Below are 12,679 nucleotides of genomic sequence, written 5' to 3'. Positions count from 1 at the left end.
GGGCTCCCTGCAGCAGTGTCAGCAGCGATGCACTCTGTGTTCTGGCAGGAGGCTCCCTGCAGCAGTGTCAGCAGCGATGCACTCTGTGTTCTGGCAGTGGGCTCCCTGCAGCAGTGTCAGCAGCGATGCACTCTGTGTTCTGGCAGTGGGCTCCCTGCAGCAGTGTCAGCAGCGATGCACTCTGTGTTCTGGCAGTGGGCTCCCTGCAGCAGTGTCAGCAGCGATGCACTCTGTGGTCTGGCAGTGGGCTCCCTGCGGCAGTGTCAGCAGGGATGCACTCTGTGGTCTGGCAGTGGGCTCCCTGCAGCAGTATCAGCAGGGATGCACTCTGTGTTCTGGCAGTGGGCTCCCTGCAGCAGTGTCAGCAGGGATGCACTCTGTGGTCTGGCAGGAGGCTCCCTGGAGCTGTGTCAGCAGGGATGCACTCTGTGGTCTGGCAGGAGGCTCCCTGGAGCTGTGTCAGCAGCGATGCACTCTGTGTTCTGGCAGCGGGCTCCCTGCAGCAGTGTCAGCAGCGATGCACTCTGTGGTCTGGCAGTGGGCTCCCTGCAGCAGTGTCAGCAGCGATGCACTCTGTGGTCTGGCAGTGGGCTCCCTGCGGCAGTGTCAGCAGGGATGCACTCTGTGGTCTGGCAGTGGGCTCCCTGCAGCAGTATCAGCAGGGATGCACTCTGTGTTCTGGCAGCGGGCTCCCTGCAGCAGTGGCAGCAGCGATGCACTCTGTGGTCTGGCAGTGGGCTCCCTGCGGCAGTGTCAGCAGGGATGCACTCTGTGGTCTGGCAGTGGGCTCCCTGCAGCAGTGTCAGCAGCGATGCACTCTGTCTTCTGGCAGCGGGCTCCCTGCGGCAGTATCAGCAGCGATGCACTCTGTGGTCTGGCAGGAGGCTCCCTGCAGCAGTGTCAGCAGCGATGCCCTCTATGTTCTGGCAGTGGGCTCCCTGCGGCAGTATCAGCAGCGATGCCCTCTGTGTTCTGGCAGTGGGCTCCCTGCAGCAGTATCAGCAGCGATGCACTCTGTGTTCTGGCAGGAGGCTCCCTGCGGCAGTATCAACAGCGATGCCCTCTGTGGTCTGGCAGTGGGTTCCCTGCGGCAGTATCAGCAGCGATGCCCTCTGTGTTCTGGCAGTGGGCTCCCTGCGGCAGTATCAGCAGCGATGCCCTCTGTGTTCTGGCAGGAGGCTCCCTGCAGCAGTGTCAGCAGCGATGCACTCTGTGTTCTGGCAGGAGGCTCCCTGCAGCAGTATCAGCAGCGATGCCCTCTGTGTTCTGGCAGGAGGCTCCCTGCGGCAGTGTCAGCAGCGATGCCCTCTGTGTTCTGGCAGGAGGCTCCCTGCAGCAGTGTCAGCAGCGATGCACTCTGTGTTCTGGCAGGAGGCTCCCTGCGGCAGTATCAGCAGCGATGCCCTCTGTGTTCTGGTAGGAGGCTCCCTGCAGCAGTGTCAGCAGCGATGCCCTCTGTGTTCTGGCAGGAGGCTCCCTGCAGCAGTATCAGCAGCGATGCCCTCTGTGGTCTGGCAGGAGGCTCCCTGCGGCAGTATCAGCAGCGATGCACTCTGTGGTCTGGCAGGAGGCTCCCTGCGGCAGTATCAGCAGCGATGCCCTCTGTGTTCTGGCAGGAGGCTCCCTGCAGCAGTGTCAGCAGCGATGCCCTCTGTGTACTGGCAGGAGGCTCCCTGCGGCAGTATCAGCAGCGATGCCCTCTGTGGTCTGGCAGGAGGCTCCCTGCAGCAGTATCAGCAGCGATGCACTCTGTGTTCTGGCAGGAGGCTCCCTGCGGCAGTGTCAGCAGCGATGCCGTCTGTGTTCTGGCAGGAGGCTCCCTGCAGCAGTATCAGCAGCGATGCCCTCTGTGGTCTGGCAGGAGGCTCCCTACAGCAGTATCAGCAGCGATGCACTCTGTGTTCTGGCAGGAGGCTCCCTGCGGCAGTGTCAGCAGCGATGCCCTCTGTGTTCTGGCAGTGGGCTCCCTGCAGCAGTGTCAGCAGCGATGCCCTCTGTGTTCTGGCAGGAGGCTCCCTGCGGCAGTATCAGCAGCGATGCCCTCTGTGGTCTGGCAGGAGGCTCCCTGCAGCAGTATCAGCAGCGATGCACTCTGTGTTCTGGCAGGAGGCTCCCTGCGGCAGTGTCAGCAGCGATGCCCTCTGTGTTCTGGCAGGAGGCTCCCTGCAGCAGTATCAGCAGCGATGCCCTCTGTGGTCTGGCAGGAGGCTCCCTGCAGCAGTATCAGCAGCGATGCACTCTGTGTTCTGGCAGGAGGCTCCCTGCGCCAGTGTCAGCAGCGATGCCCTCTGTGTTCTGGCAGTGGGCTCCCTGCAGCAGTGTCAGCAGCGATGCCCTCTGTGTTCTGGCAGGAGGCTCCCTGCGGCAGTATCAGCAGCGATGCCCTCTGTGGTCTGGCAGGAGGCTCCCTGCAGCAGTATCAGCAGCGATGCACTCTGTGTTCTGGCAGGAGGCTCCCTGCGGCAGTGTCAGCAGCGATGCCCTCTGTGTTCTGGCAGTGGGCTCCCTGCAGCAGTGTCAGCAGCGATGCCCTCTGTGTTCTGGCAGGAGGCTCCCTGCAGCAGTATCAGCAGCGATGCACTCTGTGTTCTGGCAGGAGGCTCCCTGCGGCAGTGTCAGCAGCGATGCCCTCTGTGTTCTGGCAGTGGGCTCCCTGCGGCAGTATCAGCAGCGATGCACTCTGTGTTCTGGCAGTGGGCTCCCTGCGGCAGTATCAGCAGCGATGCACTCTGTGTTCTGGCAGTGGGCTCCCTGCGGCAGTATCAGCAGCGATGCACTCTGTGTTCTGGCAGGAGGCTCCCTGCAGCAGTGTCAGCAGCGATGCCCTCTGTGGTCTGGCAGTGGGCTCCCTGCGGCAGTATCAGTAGCGATGCCCTCTGTGGTCTGGCAGGAGGCTCCCTGCGGCAGTATCAGCAGCGATGCCCTCTGTGGTCTGGCAGTGGGCTCCCTGCAGCAGTGTCAGCAGCGATGCCCTCTGTGGTCTGGCAGTGGGCTCCCTGCGGCAGTATCAGTAGTGATGCACTCTGTGTTCTGGCAGTGGGCTCCCTGCAGCAGTATCAGCAGCGATGCACTCTGTGTTCTGGCAGGAGGCTCCCTGCAGCAGTATCAGCAGCGATGCACTCTGTGTTCTGGCAGCGAGCTCCCTGCGGCAGTATCAGCAGCGATGCACTCTGTGTTCTGGCAGGAGACTCCCTGCGGCAGTATCAGCAGCGATGCCCTCTGTGGTCTGGCAGTGGGCTCCCTGCAGCAGTGTCAGCAGCGATGCCCTCTGTGTTCTGGCAGGAGGCTCCCTGCAGCAGTGTCAGCAGCGATGCCCTCTGTGGTCTGGCAGGAGGCTCCCTGCAGCAGTGTCAGCAGCGATGCCCTCTGTGGTCTGGCAGTGGGCTCCCTGCGGCAGTGTCAGCAGCGATGCACTCTGTGTTCTGGCAGTGGGCTCCCTGCAGCAGTATCAGCAGCGATGCCCTCTGTGGTCTGGCAGGAGGCTCCCTGCAGCAGTGTCGGCAGCGATGCCCTCTGTGGTCTGGCAGGAGGCTCCCTGCAGCAGTGTCAGCAGCGATGCCCTCTGTGGTCTGGCAGTGGGCTCCCTGCGGCAGTATCAGCAGCGATGCCCTCTGTGGTCTGGCAGTGGGCTCCCTGCGGCAGTATCAGCAGCGATGCCCTCTGTGTTCTGGCAGTGGGCTCCCTGCGGCAGTGTCAGCAGCGATGCCCTCTGTGGTCTGGCAGTGGGCTCCCTGCGGCAGTGTCAGCAGCGATGCACTCTGTGGTCTGGCAGTGGGCTCCCTGCGGCAGTATCAACAGCGATGCCCTCTGTGGTCTGGCAGTGGGCTCCCTGCGGCAGTATCAGCAGCGATGCACTCTGTGTTCTGGCAGGAGGCTCCCTGCAGCAGTATCAGCAGCGATGCCCTCTGTGTTCTGGCAGGAGGCTCCCTGCAGCAGTGTCAGCAGCGATGCCCTCTGTGGTCTGGCAGTGGGCTCCCTGCAGCAGTATCAGCAGCGATGCCCTCTGTGGTCTGGCAGTGGGCTCCCTGCAGCAGTATCAGCAGCGATGCCCTCTGTGGTCTGGCAGTGGGCTCCCTGCAGCAGTATCAGCAGCGATGCCCTCTGTGGTCTGGCAGTGGGCTCCCTGCGGCAGTGTCAGCAGCGATGCCCTCTGTGGTCTGGCAGGAGGCTCCCTGCAGCAGTATCAGCAGCGATGCCCTCTGTGGTCTGGCAGGAGGCTCCCTGCAGCAGTATCAGCAGCGATGCACTCTGTGGTCTGGCAGTGGGCTCCCTGCGGCAGTATCAGCAGCGATGCCCTCTGTGGTCTGGCAGTGGGCTCCCTGCGGCAGTATCAGCAGCGATGCCCTCTGTGGTCTGGCAGGAGGCTCCCTGCGGCAGTATCAGCAGCGATGCACTCTGTGGTCTGGCAGGAGGCTCCCTGCGGCAGTATCAGCAGCGATGCCCTCTGTGTTCTGGCAGGAGGCTCCCTGCAGCAGTGTCAGCAGCGATGCCCTCTGTGTTCTGGCAGGAGGCTCCCTGCGGCAGTATCAGCAGCGATGCCCTCTGTGGTCTGGCAGGAGGCTCCCTGCAGCAGTATCAGCAGCGATGCACTCTGTGTTCTGGCAGGAGGCTCCCTGCGGCAGTGTCAGCAGCGATGCCCTCTGTGTTCTGGCCGGAGGCTCCCTGCAGCAGTATCAGCAGCGATGCCCTCTGTGGTCTGGCAGGAGGCTCCCTACAGCAGTATCAGCAGCGATGCACTCTGTGTTCTGGCAGGAGGCTCCCTGCGGCAGTGTCAGCAGCGATGCCCTCTGTGTTCTGGCAGTGGGCTCCCTGCAGCAGTGTCAGCAGCGATGCCCTCTGTGTTCTGGCAGGAGGCTCCCTGCGGCAGTATCAGCAGCGATGCCCTCTGTGGTCTGGCAGGAGGCTCCCTGCAGCAGTATCAGCAGCGATGCACTCTGTGTTCTGGCAGGAGGCTCCCTGCGGCAGTGTCAGCAGCGATGCCCTCTGTGTTCTGGCAGGAGGCTCCCTGCAGCAGTATCAGCAGCGATGCCCTCTGTGGTCTGGCAGGAGGCTCCCTGCAGCAGTATCAGCAGCGATGCACTCTGTGTTCTGGCAGGAGGCTCCCTGCGGCAGTGTCAGCAGCGATGCCCTCTGTGTTCTGGCAGTGGGCTCCCTGCAGCAGTGTCAGCAGCGATGCCCTCTGTGTTCTGGCAGGAGGCTCCCTGCGGCAGTATCAGCAGCGATGCCCTCTGTGGTCTGGCAGGAGGCTCCCTGCAGCAGTATCAGCAGCGATGCACTCTGTGTTCTGGCAGGAGGCTCCCTGCAGCAGTATCAGCAGCGATGCACTCTGTGTTCTGGCAGCGGGCTCCCTGCGGCAGTATCAGCAGCGATGCACTCTGTGTTCTGGCAGGAGGCCCCCTGCGGCAGTATCAGCAGCGATGCCCTCTGTGGTCTGGCAGTGGGCTCCCTGCAGCAGTGTCAGCAGCGATGCCCTCTGTGTTCTGGCAGGAGGCTCCCTGCAGCAGTGTCAGCAGCGATGCCCTCTGTGGTCTGGCAGGAGGCTCCCTGCAGCAGTGTCAGCAGTGATGCACTCTGTGTTCTGGCAGTGGGCTCCCTGCAGCAGTATCAGCAGCGATGCCCTCTGTGGTCTGGCAGGAGGCTCCCTGCAGCAGTGTCGGCAGCGATGCCCTCTGTGGTCTGGCAGGAGGCTCCCTGCAGCAGTGTCAGCAGCGATGCCCTCTGTGGTCTGGCAGTGGGCTCCCTGCGGCAGTGTCAGCAGCGATGCACTCTGTGGTCTGGCAGTGGGCTCCCTGCGGCAGTATCAGCAGCGATGCCCTCTGTGTTCTGGCAGTGGGCTCCCTGCAGCAGTGTCAGCAGCGATGCCCTCTGTGGTCTGGCAGTGGGCTCCCTGCGGCAGTGTCAGCAGCGATGCACTCTGTGGTCTGGCAGTGGGCTCCCTGCGGCAGTATCAGCAGCGATGCCCTCTGTGTTCTGGCAGTGGGCTCCCTGCAGCAGTGTCAGCAGCGATGCACTCTGTGGTCTGGCAGTGGGCTCCCTGCAGCAGTATCAGCAGCGATGCCCTCTGTGGTCTGGCAGGAGGCTCCCTGCAGCAGTGTCGGCAGCGATGCCCTCTGTGGTCTGGCAGGAGGCTCCCTGCAGCAGTGTCAGCAGCGATGCCCTCTGTGGTCTGGCAGTGGGCTCCCTGCGGCAGTGTCAGCAGCGATGCACTCTGTGGTCTGGCAGTGGGCTCCCTGCGGCAGTATCAGCAGCGATGCCCTCTGTGTTCTGGCAGTGGGCTCCCTGCAGCAGTGTCAGCAGCGATGCACTCTGTGTTCTGGCAGTGGGCTCCCTGCGGCAGTATCAGCAGCGATGCACTCTGTGGTCTGGCAGTGGGCTCCCTGCGGCAGTATCAGCAGCGATGCACTCTGTGGTCTGGCAGTGGGCTCCCTGCGGCAGTATCAGCAGCGATGCCCTCTGTGTTCTGGCAGGAGGCTCCCTGCAGCAGTGTCAGCAGCGATGCACTCTGTGTTCTGGCAGGAGGCTCCCTGCAGCAGTGTCAGCAGCGATGCCCTCTGTGGTCTGGCAGGAGGCTCCCTGCAGCAGTATCAGCAGCGATGCACTCTGTGTTCTGGCAGTGGGCTCCCTGCAGCAGTATCAGCAGCGATGCCCTCTGTGGTCTGGCAGTGGGCTCCCTGCAGCAGTATCAGCAGCGATGCCCTCTGTGGTCTGGCAGTGGGCTCCCTGCGGCAGTGTCAGCAGCGATGCACTCTGTGGTCTGGCAGGAGGCTCCCTGCAGCAGTATCAGCAGCGATGCCCTCTGTGGTCTGGCAGGAGGCTCCCTGCAGCAGTATCAGCAGCGATGCACTCTGTGGTCTGGCAGTGGGCTCCCTGCGGCAGTATCAGCAGCGATGCCCTCTGTGGTCTGGCAGTGGGCTCCCTGCGGCAGTATCAGCAGCGATGCACTCTGTGTTCTGGCAGGAGGCTCCCTGCAGCAGTATCAGCAGCGATGCCCTCTGTGTTCTGGCAGGAGGCTCCCTGCAGCAGTGTCAGCAGCGATGCCCTCTGTGGTCTGGCAGTGGGCTCCCTGCAGCAGTATCAGCAGCGATGCCCTCTGTGGTCTGGCAGTGGGCTCCCTGCAGCAGTATCAGCAGCGATGCCCTCTGTGGTCTGGCAGTGGGCTCCCTGCAGCAGTATCAGCAGCGATGCCCTCTGTGGTCTGGCAGTGGGCTCCCTGCGGCAGTGTCAGCAGCGATGCACTCTGTGGTCTGGCAGGAGGCTCCCTGCAGCAGTATCAGCAGCGATGCCCTCTGTGGTCTGGCAGGAGGCTCCCTGCAGCAGTATCAGCAGCGATGCACTCTGTGGTCTGGCAGTGGGCTCCCTGCGGCAGTATCAGCAGCGATGCCCTCTGTGGTCTGGCAGTGGGCTCCCTGCGGCAGTATCAGCAGCGATGCACTCTGTGTTCTGGCAGGAGGCTCCCTGCAGCAGTATCAGCAGCGATGCCCTCTGTGTTCTGGCAGGAGGCTCCCTGCAGCAGTGTCAGCAGCGATGCCCTCTGTGGTCTGGCAGTGGGCTCCCTGCAGCAGTATCAGCAGCGATGCCCTCTGTGGTCTGGCAGTGGGCTCCCTGCAGCAGTGTCAGCAGCGATGCACTCTGTGTTCTGGCAGTGGGCTCCCTGCAGCAGTATCAGCAGCGATGCCCTCTGTGGTCTGGCAGTGGGCTCCCTGCGGCAGTATCAGCAGCGATGCCCTCTGTGTTCTGGCAGGAGGCTCCCTGCAGCAGTGTCAGCAGCGATGCACTCTGTGTTCTGGCAGTGGGCTCCCTGCAGCAGTATCAGCAGCGATGCCCTCTGTGGTCTGGCAGTGGGCTCCCTGCAGCAGTATCAGCAGCGATGCCCTCTGTGGTCTGGCAGTGGGCTCCCTGCGGCAGTGTCAGCAGCGATGCACTCTGTGGTCTGGCAGGAGGCTCCCTGCGGCAGTATCAGCAGCGATGCACTCTGTGGTCTGGCAGGAGGCTCCCTGCGGCAGTATCAGCAGCGATGCCCTCTGTGGTCTGGCAGTGGGCTCCCTGCGGCAGTATCAGCAGGGATGCCCTCTGTGGTCTGGCAGTGGGCTCCCTGCAGCAGTATCAGCAGCGATGCACTCTGTGGTCTGGCAGCGGGCTCCCTGCGGCAGTGTCAGCAGCGATGCACTCTGTGTTCTGGCAGGAGGCTCCCTGCGGCAGTATCAGCAGCGATGCACTCTGTGTTCTGGCAGGAGGCTCCCTGCGGCAGCATCAGCAGCGATGCCCTCTGTGGTCTGGCAGGAGGCTCCCTGCGGCAGTATCAGCAGCGATGCCCTCTGTGGTCTGGCAGTGGGCTCCCCGCGGCAGTATCAGCAGCGATGCCCTCTGTGGTCTGGCAGCGGGCTCCCTGCGGCAGTGTCAGCAGCGATGCACTCTGTGTTCTGGCAGGAGGCTCCCTGCGGCAGTATCAGCAGCGATGCACTCTGTGTTCTGGCAGGAGGCTCCCTGAGGCAGTATCAGCAGCGATGCCCTCTGTGGTCTGGCAGGAGGCTCCCTGCGGCAGTATCAGCAGCGATGCCCTCTGTGGTTTGGCAGTGGGCTCCCTGCAGCAGTATCAGCAGCGATGCCCTCTGTGGTCTGGCAGTGGGCTCCCTGCGGCAGTGTCAGCAGCGATGCCCTCTGTGGTCTGGCAGTGGGCTCCCTGCAGCAGTATCAGCAGCGATGCACTCTGTGTTCTGGCAGTGGGCTCCCCGCGGCAGTATCAGCAGGGATGCACTCTGTGGTCTGGTATCACCACGTCTTTTGTTCCTTCAGGCCTAAGGTCTGAACTGATTTCCTGTGTAATCAGTTCCTTGAATTAAATCCTTGTGTTGTGAAATACCGAACATAGTTTCTTCGTATTCCATGTGGGACCCTGAGTGATTCAGTTAGCCAAGAACCCTCAGTCTGGGGAGATCTGTTGCCACACTGTCCTCATCACTCTCGGCTCTGCGGCTCCTGGCTGTCTTGGCGTGTATTTTGCCGCGGGTTGCGCTCTCTGCCTCCCACAGGGAGCTGGTGCATGGTCCTAACATGAAGCACCTGACCCAAGGCCAGCTTGGCCCCAGGGCCTGCACCAGCCAGTGACCCCCTCAGGCCAGTACCTAATATCCTGTGCTGTGCCAGCACTGAGTGTCCCCCAGGGGCCAGAGCATGCCGGTCCATTCTGTACACCTGAGGCCTGTCCATTCTGTACACCCAGAGCCTGTCCATTCTGTACACCCGAGGCCTGTCCATTCTGTACACCCGGGGCCTGTCCATTCTGTACACCCGGGGCCTGTCCATTCTGTACACCCGGGGCCTGTCCATTCTGTACACCCGGGGCCTGTCCATTCTGTACACCCGGGGCCTGTCCATTCTGTACACCCGGGGCCTGTCCATTCTGTACACCTGAGGTCTGTCCATTCTGTACACCTGAGGCCCGTCCATGCTGTACATGTGAGGCCCATACGTTCTGTACACCTGAGGTCTGTACATTCTGTACACCTAAGGCCTGTGCGCTCTGTACACCTGAGGCTTATCCATTCTGTACACCTGAGGAGCCTCTCCCGTGTAGCCTCAGGCCACACCAACACCACAACCATGACTCCTGCCTTCCATCCTGAAAGGCACCTTTGCAATGTTTAAACCATTATCTTCTGGGTAAGGAAACAAAAGTGAAATAAATGGCAGCAGAGAGGGGAAGGCACCCACCAAGGGACACATGGTGACTTAATGGAACAGCTGTGGCTAGATATCTTCTACATTCTGATCCAAAACACTTTTTTTATAACTTTTTATTTTGAGGTAATTGTAGATTCACCTGCAGCTCTAAGAAATAACAGACCTTGTGTATCCTTTACCCAATTTCCCTCCGTAATAACATCTTGCGAAGCTGTAGTCTGAAATCACAACCTGAATATTGACATTGATGTAATCCACCGCTTTGTTCAGATTTCCTCAGTTTTACTTGCACTTTTTTGTGTTTTTGTGTGCGTGTGTGTGTATATTTATTGTTGTGTGCCATCGAGTCAATTTTTGATTCATAGCAACCTCATGTATATTTAGTTCTATGCAATTTTGTCACATTTGCAGATTTGTGTATTCTCTTCCATAGTCAAGATTCAGACAGTCCATCACCACAAGGATCCCTTGGGTTGACCTTTTATGGCCCCATCTACTTCCCTCCTGTCTCACCTCCTCCTTAAACCTGGTCCATTAATCTGTAAACTTGTCATTCCAAGGACATTACATAAACGGAATCATACAATATCTAGCATTTTGTTTTTTTTGTTTTTATACTTAACATAATTCTGCAGCGATTTCTCCAAGGCACTGCATGTATCAGTAGCTCACTCCTTCTTATTGCCAAGTGGTATTCCGTGGTACGGACGTGCCACAGCTTGTTTAACCGCTCACACGTGGGAGGACATTTGGGTTTTCCAGTCTTTGGCTGTTATGAATAAAGCTGCTATGGACATCTGTGTACAGGGTTCTGTGTGAACCGACGTTTTCATTTCTCTGGGATAAATGTCCAGGAGAGCAATTGCTGGGTCATGTAGTCGCTATGAATCAGAACCGACTCGATGGCAGTGGGTTTGTTTTTTTGGTTTTTTATAGTGACTGCGTGTTGAGTTTGGTATAGAGTGCTATACCATTTCGCATTCCCACGAGCAATGTATAAGTGACCCAGTTTTTCCACATCATTGCCAGGATTAGGTGTTGTCACCGTTCTTTATTTTAGTTATTTACACAGCAGTGTAGCGATATCTTACTGCGGTTTTAATTTGCTTTTCTCTAATGGCTAATAAAGTTGGACATCTTTTCACGTGCTTATTTGCAGTCTTTAAATTACCTTCAGTGAAACATCTGTTCGTGTCTTTTGCCCTTCTTCTAATTTGACATTTTGTTTTTTTACGGTTGAGTTTTGAGAGTTTTTTATGCATTGTAGATACTAGTCCTTTGTTGGATGTATGGTCTGCAGGTATTTTCTCCCACCCTGTAGCTTGTTTTTTGGAGATCAAAAAATTTTAATTTTGATGAAGTCCAATATATCAATTTTTCTTTTTATGAATTGTGCTTTTTGGTATCAAACCTAAGAATGCTTTACCTAGCCCTTGATCCTGAATGTTTTCTCCTAAACATTTTATAGTTTTAGGTTTTACATTTAATTTCATGATCCATTTTGAGTTAACTTCTGTAAAAGGTATGAGGTTTAGATTGAGGTTCTTTTTTTTTTTTTTTGCCTATAGAGGTCCAATTGCTCCATCACTCTTTGTTGGAAAGGCCATCATTCTCTATTGAATTGTTTTTGTGCCTTGCTCAAAAATAATGTGAGTCTATTCTGTTCTCTTGGTCTGTATGCCTGTCCCTCAGCCAACACCACACTGTCTTCGTTATTGTAGCTATGCAGTGAAACAATACCAAGTGGAGGGATTCCTCTCACTTTATTCTTCTTTTTCAAGATTGTTTTAGCAATTCTAGGGCCTGTCCCCTTCCATATAAGTTTTAGAGTAAGTTTGTCTACGTCTAAAAAAATTTTGCTGGGATTTTGATAAGAACTATATTAAACCTGTAGAACAATTTGGGGAGAAATGACATCTTTACTATGCTGAGTCTACCAACCCATGAACACAGTATGCCTCTCCACGTATTTAAGTCTTTGTTGATTTCTTTCATCAATATTGTATAATTTTCAGCCCATAGATGCTGTACATATTTTGTTAAGTTTATTTGTTGAGTGTTTCAGTTTTGGGGGGACAATTATAAATGGTATTGTGTTTTTAATTTGGTGTATGTGTGTTAATTGACAGTATACAGTAATACAATTGATTTTTGTGTGTTTAGCTTGTATCTCGTGACATTGTTGAATTCACATGTTAGTAGAGACCCCCAAGAATCTATTAAAAAAAAAAAAACTCTCTTAGAGCTAATATGTGTTTTTTTTATTTCTCTTGGGTGTATAGACCTGGAAGTGGAATTGCTGGGTCAAATGGTAACTCCGTATTTAACTCTTTGAGGAACTGGCAGACTGTTTTCCAAAATGGCTATGTCATCTTACATTCCCAGCACCCGAATATGAGGGCTCCAATTTCTCCGAATCCTTGCCAACTCTTATTATTACCCATTCTTTTAAATTATGGCCATCCTAGTGGGTGTGAGGAGTCCCTGGGTTGTGCAGGTGGTTAATGTATTCAGCTGCTAACTGAAAGGTTAGAGGTTTGAGTCCACAGAGTTGCCTCAGAGGAAAGGCCTGGTGTCTACTTCTGAAAATCAGCCAATGAAAACCCTGTGGAATCTGAGGCTATCCACAGATAGAATGCGATCCTGATACAAATCCCAAAAGCACTCTTTATGGAAATGGAAAAACCAATGACCAACTTTATATGGAAAGGAAACAGGCCCCAAATAGCCAAAGCACTATTGAAGAAGAAGAACAAATTAGGTGGCCTCACACTCCCTGATTTTAAAACATACTGTACAGCCACTGTAATCAAAACAGCCTGGTATTGGTTCAGTGGTAGATGCACAGACCAGTGGAATAGAATTGAGAACGCAGAAATAAATCCATCCATTTATGGACAGCTGTCTTTGACAAGAGGTCAAAATCCATTCAATGGGGAAGGAACAGTTTCCTTAATAAATGGTGTTGGCAAAACTGGATATCTCCTTGCAGAAAAAT

The sequence above is a fragment of the Loxodonta africana genome, chromosome 15 (assembly GCF_030014295.1).
Source record: "Loxodonta africana isolate mLoxAfr1 chromosome 15, mLoxAfr1.hap2, whole genome shotgun sequence".
Lineage (NCBI taxonomy): Eukaryota > Metazoa > Chordata > Mammalia > Proboscidea > Elephantidae > Loxodonta > Loxodonta africana.
The sequence above is the reverse complement of the archived record's forward strand: the minus strand, read 5'-3'. Positions refer to the sequence as shown.